The following is an 8,367-nucleotide window of genomic DNA, read 5'->3' on the forward strand; positions in this document are numbered from 1 at the left end:
GAACATGTGACTGGGCTGCCTTGAGTCCATATAAGGTAAAGTAGTCACGGATTGGGAGATACAGGTATGTCCGGGTTTCTGGAACATAAGGTGCCTTCCTAGTTCCGGGTGTATTCGTGCCGGGTGCAGAGCAGCAGGCCAAGAACAAAGCGAGCATTGAGCCAAATAGGCCTTGAACAAAATGGGCCATGAGCAAAATGGGCCGTGAGCACAGCGGGCCATGAGGAGAAGAAAGAAAGAAAACTTGCAAAGCTGCTTAACATTAGCCAGTTCTGGTCAGCTCCGCACCAGGGGTGGGGGGATTCAAGGTCACTTGCCTCTATAAGCGGCCTGATATTGATGAAGGTCCTGAGACATTCTGAGATACGCTGATCCAGAGCAGCAGCCCAGATAAAACTGAAATCATTCATAAGACCCAAAGACAGCCTAAATAACCAATTTAAAAATTGCTTGACCGTCTGCAGCGTGGCAACCTCCTCCTATTTGTAAGTGCCACGTAAGTACTGGAAGCAAGGGTTTGTCTGGACAATGCCCTCATCTCACCTTTTGGGGGGGGACCCGCTTTGCTCCCAGAGCTACGCGTCTATCAACCATGTGTAAGGTGCCCCTCCTACCTCAAGAGGGGAATGCCCTTCATTTTGGGATCAAAGTATATCTTCTCTAGCTTCAGGTGGTCCCTTCTCATCTCGAGAGAGAGAGAGAGAGAGAAGGACTCACTTTATTCCACGTGAATATCTCTCTGCTTTAATAAAATGGTGGTTTAGTCCTTTGTGGCTGAGTGGATGTGTGTGACCGTGGCTTCTCTCTGGCAGGGACAAAGGACATGGGTTGGAGCTTGCCAGTTCCCCCGTGGATGACAGCAGGGGAACTGGACTTCACAGAGGGCTGAGACAAGTCCTTTCCCTCCCTCCCCTGCCAGAGAAGACCAGTCCTGCAATGGACCGGATTCTTTTACTGTTGCTATCCCATGCTCAGCACATGTCACACGCTTCTTAGGGTTGCCCGAGATGATGTTTTTGCATGCGTTTTCACTGTTGAGCTAAACAACACAGATGTTACTTTTAATATGTAAAAGCACTTGTCTCTGCATGGAAGAATGCTATTTTATAAGCAAAACACTTTAGTATTTAATTCACAGGTGTACACCACCAAGCTCTTGTGTCTTGACATGTTCAACTCTGACTTAGTTCTTTCTAAGAAATATGCTTTCTATTTCCTTTTTGGACCCCCAAAGCGTCGACTTGTACGTATCTGGACCGTGAGTAGGACTTGATTGCATTCTGCAGACCTTCAAACTCAATGTAATGATCCAGAGTGAGGGGTCCACATTCTCCTGGGTTCCAGAAAAGATTTTTACATATGTATGTGTTTGGTTTTAAATGTACCCACTTTTCAACCTTCTGGATGCTAATTTTAAAATGGACTACCTGTCACTGATTCGCCCCTCCTACCTGCCTACGGCTGTTCTTGTCCATAGAGCTGGCCTATCAGCAATTCTAGTCTAAGCCTTTTGTTTTGGGAAATGTTTCAAATACATAATGCACTTTTTTCCTTCCATGCACTTTTTATCGAGCGCATCCATAACACGTGCATATCTTAAACGTGGTCACACGTGAGTTTTTACTGAGTGAACACAGTCATGGAACTACCACTCCGAGCAAGAACATGATCAGCAGCCCAGACACCATCACGCTCCCCCATCATCCACTCTCAGAATAACCTTCAACTATGACTTCTGTCACCACAGGTGGATTTTGCTTGTCTTGAATTTGACACGTAAATGTATGTGTCCTCTTTTTCCTGCCCCCCCCCTGCAGCTTTATGTCTGTGAGTTTCATACATGTTCTGGTACATAGTTATATTTTGTTCATATCCACTACATCTTATTTTTCCATCCTATACTGATGGACCTTTGGATTGCATTCAGTCCTCTCCCTCTAATCATGAGTAGTAATATTACTGTGAATATTTGTGTACATGTCTTTGGATGCACATACATGTATACATGTGTTTGTGTTAGCATGTTGGGACAAAAGTTGCTAGGTCATAGATTACGTGTTTATTTAGTACTAACAGATACTTTCAGTTTTCCACAGTGGTTGTACCAATTTATGCTCTTACCAGCAGGTAAGTTTGTTATTTCACCTCTATACTGCCTGTTTGGGCTCAAGACCAAGAGAGAATGAGAATCCCTACATGCAGAGGCAAAGGGACTGAAAAACTGACCTGGAGCCGTTCTGAGAGACATCAGTTTATTTTCAACGGAGGGCTTACAGACCCGGTAAGCATGCTGGATGGGAAAGGATCTGTTAAGGAGGTGTCTGTGGGACTCTTTCAACCCCAGTTAAACAACTTTGAATGAGGTGGGCTGCCGAACAGTGGGGAACCATTGGTAGGTTGTCTTTGTGCTAAGGGGAAAGGAGGAAGCATTCATAATGCCCTGGCTAGGTGCAAAGGCATGTGTCTTCCAGGTGGGCAGAAGGACACATGGGCAATGTCTGCTTAGCAGAAATGTGGCCCTTTTGGAGAGTTAACTGGTGTCCCTACATCAACCTTGAAATTGAAAATCAAAAGAAAACTAAAAACACAAACCTTTCCAGGGAATGTAGAAGGAGCCCTGGCGGTGTGGTGGTTACATAGTGGGCTGAGAACTGTGGGGTCAGTGGGACAAAACCAGTGGCTGCTTTGGCAGAAAGACAAGGCTTTCTACTCCCATGGAGATTTGCAGTCTTGGAAACTACAGGGGCATTCTGCTCTGTCCTACAGGGCCCCTGTGGGTCAGAATTGATGGTTGATAGGCATTTGGTTCTTTGAGTGAGTGAATGGCTAGGGACCCTGGGGGTCCTGTCGCTCAGGGTTGAGCTGCAAACCAAAAGGTCAGGGGTTCCATCCGTTCACAGAGCTCACTGTATTTTCATTGCAATTCCCTGATGAAAGATGAAGTTGAGTACCTTTTTATATGTTAATTTGCCATTCAGATGCCTTTTTGTGGAACCTGTTTTAGTCCTTTGCCCTTCAGTTCATTGGATTATCTCTCTTTTTGTTACTAATTTATAACTATTTTGCATATTCTGGATAGCAATTCTTTGTCAGAGGTACATAATTCAAAAATCTCCCACATTGTTTCTCCCTCTTGAGGGTATCTTTTGATGATTAGAAATTCTTAATTATACTCAAGTCAATATATCAATCTGTCCTTTTATAGTGAGAACTCTCATACAATGTTTAAAAAGTCTTTTATTGCGATAAATTCATGAAGCGTATGCTATCTCCTAGAAATTTAATTGTTTATCTTTTACATAAAGGGTTATGATGCATTTGAAATTGATATATGTAACAATTAATCTTTTATGGACATAAATGAAGTCCAAAATCAGATTTTCAAGCATCTTCTATGGACAAGAAAACAAAGACACTAAACTCACAGCCATCAAGCCAATTCGGTGATGCTGCGGGATAGATTAGAATTGCCTTTGGGGGTCTTGGACTGCGACTTTCTAATTGGAGTAGAACACCTCATCTTTCTCCTGAGAGCAGCTAGTAGTTTCAAACTGCAAACCTTGAGGTTAGTAGCCCCATGCATAACTTATTATGCTACCAGGACTCCTCTGCATAGAAGACACTGGTTAAATACATGCATCTGAATCTGTTGATTCGGGCACACTTGAGTCTTTAAAGTGACATCTTTGTTCTTTAACATTTTGAAGACATTTGGGGCAGCAGATCTACCCAATGCAACAGTTTGATATCTTTCTCTTTTTTAACTTTTTACTGTGAAGTAGGTGGGGTTTTACATATCAGGTCATCGCTTTTGCCTTCAATGACTTATCAATCATCCCAATGGCTTGCCCTTCACACCCCCACCCCCCACTTTTATTTTGCGTATCTCCTTCTAGTAAGATATGATCTTCTCCTTCATGTAAGCTAACTTCTGCCTACCTTCTTGCCTAGGGGTTACCAAACTTTTGAGATAGAAGAACCAATCCTACCCATTATGATTTAAAAATTATCTGAGCATCATAAATATATTTTCCAAACAAATAAAATCACCAGTATCTGAAAATGAAATTATAGTTTTATTTTCATTTTCAATTTTACTTTATGTACATACCAAAAGAGCTGCTTATGGCTCAACAGCCAAGTTTCCTGATACCTCCTCTAACGGATTATTCCCCTAACCTCCTTTCCTCTTCAGCTCCTGCTAACCATTAAAGTCTGTTTCATTTTTTCCCCCAACAGTTTTATTGGCACATAATTTACATATCATACAATTGACTAGTTCAACCATTCAGTCATATGAAGAGTTGTACAATCACCACCACTATCTTAGAGCATCCCTCCTCCCACGGTTGAATTGCCTTTAAAATGAGTTGTGCAATCACGATCAATCTGGGGCTCCCTCCCCCTCTCATCTTCATTATTGTTTCTTATAGGAAACTTTTTTCTTGATATTTTAAGACAACAGTGGTATCATATGATATTTGTCCGTTTGTGATTGACTAACTTCACTCAATAACAACTTCACTCAGCCTACTGTTCTCTGAATCCATCTGTCATGAGGTGTTTCATGGTTTCATCTTTATTCCTGAGTGATGTGTAGTAGTTCACTGTGTGCATTGCATGTAACACAGTTTATCCATCCATTCATCCCCAGTGGGCATGTAGGTTGCTTCTATCTTCTTGCTATTGTGGATTTGTGTTACGAGGAACCCGGGTGTGCATATATCTGTTTGTATTATGTTCCTTTGTCTTCATGGTATGTGCCAAGTAGAAGGATGGCCGAGTCTTATGACGTTTCCAGTCCTCATTGTCCGAGGGAGTACCAAATACTGTTCACAGTGCTTGTACTATTTCCCAGCCCCACCAGCATCAGATGAGGCTCCAATCTCTCTGCCCCTCTCCAGTATTTGTTACTTTCTCTTTTGTTAAACTTTGTTATTCATGCCAGCGTGAGACGGTGTCTCATCATCGTTTTGATCTGCATCTCCTGTAACAGCTAGTGATTATGGGCATTTCTTTGGTTGAGGGCCACCTGCATGTCTTCTTTGGTGTGCTGATTGGGTTATTCATCTTTTTCTTGTTGAGGTGTTGGACTTATCTATACATTTCAGAGATGACTCCTTTTTATGATCGCTCATTGCTCATCATTTTTCCCTTGATCATCTTTAGTGTTCTAGGGTTTACATTTAGGACTTTAATCCACCCTAAGCTCGTTTCATTCTTCTGCAGATGGAAAGGCAATTTTGCCAGCACTTTTGGTTGAAGATATTGTCTCATCCCCATGTAATATATTTTGGCCTTTTTTCCAAAATCAGAGCTCCATTGATAGGTGGATTTATTTTGGGGTTCTCTATTATGTTCCATTGGTCTCTGTATCTGTTGTTTGACCAGCCCAGGCTGCTCTGACCACTACCATGGCTGCCTAGTAGATTTTGATGTTGGAAATTGAGAGGCCTACTTTTCTCTTCTTCTTCAGTAATGTTTTGCTTATCCTCTTTCCTTTAATGGATTGTGGACATGTCAGGAGGGACCAGTTCCTGGATAGGGATATGTGTGGTAGAGGGTCAGCATAAAAGAGGAATGCCTTGATAAGAGCGATGGACACAGTGGCTGCAGCAATGGGCTCAAGCATAAGGACAGCTGTAGAAATGGCATAGGATAAGGCAGTGTTTCACTCTGTTGTACATAGTGTCACTACGAGTCAGAAAGGACTCAGTGGCACCCACAACGCCATATAAATTTGATGATTAGTTTTCCCATCTCTTTACAGGGTGATGTTGGGTTCTTGACTGGAATTGCATCATATTTATATATTGCCTGGTGGTATTGACATTTTCACAATGTTAAAACTTTCTGCCCATGAGCATGGTATTTTCTTCCATTTATGTAGGTCTCTTTTAGTTTTTTATAGTAATAATTTGTAGTTTTGTTGTACAAATCTTTGTTTCTCTGGATAGATTTATTCCTAAGAATTTAATCATTTTAGTGTCTATTATAAATGGTATTGTTTTCTTTTCAAAGTTCTCTTTTTTAGTATACAGGAATATGATCGATTTTTGAATGTTGATGTTACTCCTTGTCAAGTTGCCAAATTTTTATATTTTTCCCAGCAATATCCTTGCCAAATCGTTGGAATTTTCATTGTATGTTTGGATCATATCATCTGTAAGTAGGTAGAGTTTTACTTCTTTGACAATTTGGGTGCCTTTCCTTTCTTTCTGTTGTCTAGAAGCTCTGCTAAGAGTCCCAGTATGAAATCGAGTAAGAGTAGTGATGATGTAAGGATAGGGCATTCTTATCTGGTGGGTGTGTGTTCAGTTCCTCTCTATTGAGCATTGTTGGCTCTTGGTTTTGTGTTTATGCCCTTTATTAAACTGAGGACTTTCTCTTTTATTGTGTTGAGTGTTTTTATCAGAAATCAGGGCTGGGTTTTATCAATTTTTTAAATTCATCAATGAATATGATCATGTAGTGATTTTTCCTTTGTTTCACTTATATTGGCGATGTGTTAGTCTGGTTAGACTAGAGAAACAAATCCATGGACACACAAATGTGTATAAGAAAGAGATTTATATACAAGAGCAATTGAACATTGAGAAAACATCCCATCCCAGACCAGATCAAGTCTATAAGTCCGATATCAACCCATATATCTGATAGCAATCTATAAAGTCCTCTTCAGACCCATGAAATACATGCAATGACGCCAAATGTAGAAGATGACAGACCACTGGGGAGAAAATCTTTGGATCCAGTGTCATTGGAAACATCTCAGCGCTGGCAGGGGTCTCTGCATCAGGGTGGGTCCATGTGTCTTGTCAGCTGCTATGTCTCCAAGGGTGTGAGCAGTCACCCCCCTCCAATGAAGAAGTACCAGATTTCCCAGAATTCTCAGAAGGCCATGCCCACACAGAAGCCTCATTGGCTGTGATCTTATTGACAAGCTAGACTCCACCCCTACACTCTTAATCCTCAAATTGACAAATGATTATGTATCTAACACAGCGGTTACATTGAGTTTCTAATATTGAACCAGGTTTGCACACCTTGTGTGAATTCCATTTGGTCATGATGTATTATTATCATGTTTATATTTTGCTAGATTCTAGTGGCTCGAATTTTGTTGAGAATTTTTGTATCTCTGTTCATAAAGGATATTGGTTTGTGCTTTTAAAAATTCTTGTTTTGCTTTTGCCTGGTGTGGGTAATAGAGTTATGCTTTCTACATAAAATGAATTCAGGAATTTACCGTCTTTTTCTGAATTCTATCTGAGTAGACTGTGTTTGCTAGAATTCACCTTTGGAGCCATCTGGTCCTGGACTCTTTCGGGGATGAGTTTTGAGTGATCTGATTAGTTTCTTCCTTGCCTTGGATATATTCAGATTTTCTACCTTAGTGTGTGTTATTGTGGGTAGATAGTGTGTTTCTAGTAATTTTCCCACTTATTCTAGGTTTTGTAATTAAAAAAAAATCATTTTATTAGGGGCTCATACAACTCTTATCACAATCCATACATACATCAATTGTGTAAAGCACATCTGTACATTCATTGCCCTCATCATTCTCAAAACATTTGCTCTCCACCTATGCCCATGGCATCAGCCCCTCATTTTTTCCCTTCTCCCACATGAATCTTTGATAATTTATAAATTGTTATTTTGTAGGTTTTGTAATTGTTGGTGTACAGTTCTTCATAGCATTGTTTTATTGTCTTATTTATTTTAGTTAGTCCTTTTTGTTTCTTATTCGATTTCCCATTAATTATTATGTAAGGCCTTTCTCTGTCTCTCATGGTGTATATTGCCTTAACGTCTACTTACCAGAAATTAATATTGCCACTCTGCTCCTTTCTAATTTTTGCCATTAGCTTGATAGACATTTTTCTGTCTTTTGCACTTTAGGCTTGTCTTTATGTCTAAGGTGTGTTTCTTAAATATTAAACAGCACATGTATGGGCCCTGCTTTCTTATCCAAATTCTTGTCCTGTGCCTTTTGACTGGTACATTTAATCCATTTACATTCAGTGCCATTATTGATTGTATACCTTTATTACTGTTGTTTTTCCACACCTTTTTAAAATTTTATTTTGGGGGATGGTGGGGTTGTTTTTTTCTGCCTTTTTTCCCCTTTGGTAGCTATTTGTGCTTAGTTTTTTATTTTGCGGTGGGGTTTATTGTTATTTTATTTTTTTTAGTGTTTACTACATTTTTGTTGTTTTCCTCTTTATTTTGATGAAGTATATCCATTTTCTTTGATATTATATTGTTATGGATTAATTTTTTCCCAAGTGTTAAACAGTATGGTCTCTCTTAAAATATAATTGACCCCCTTTTTATATCTTCATTATTCCTTATATTTATTTTTGT

Source organism: Tenrec ecaudatus, chromosome 4 (genome assembly GCF_050624435.1).
Source record: "Tenrec ecaudatus isolate mTenEca1 chromosome 4, mTenEca1.hap1, whole genome shotgun sequence".
Classification (NCBI taxonomy): domain Eukaryota; kingdom Metazoa; phylum Chordata; class Mammalia; order Afrosoricida; family Tenrecidae; genus Tenrec; species Tenrec ecaudatus.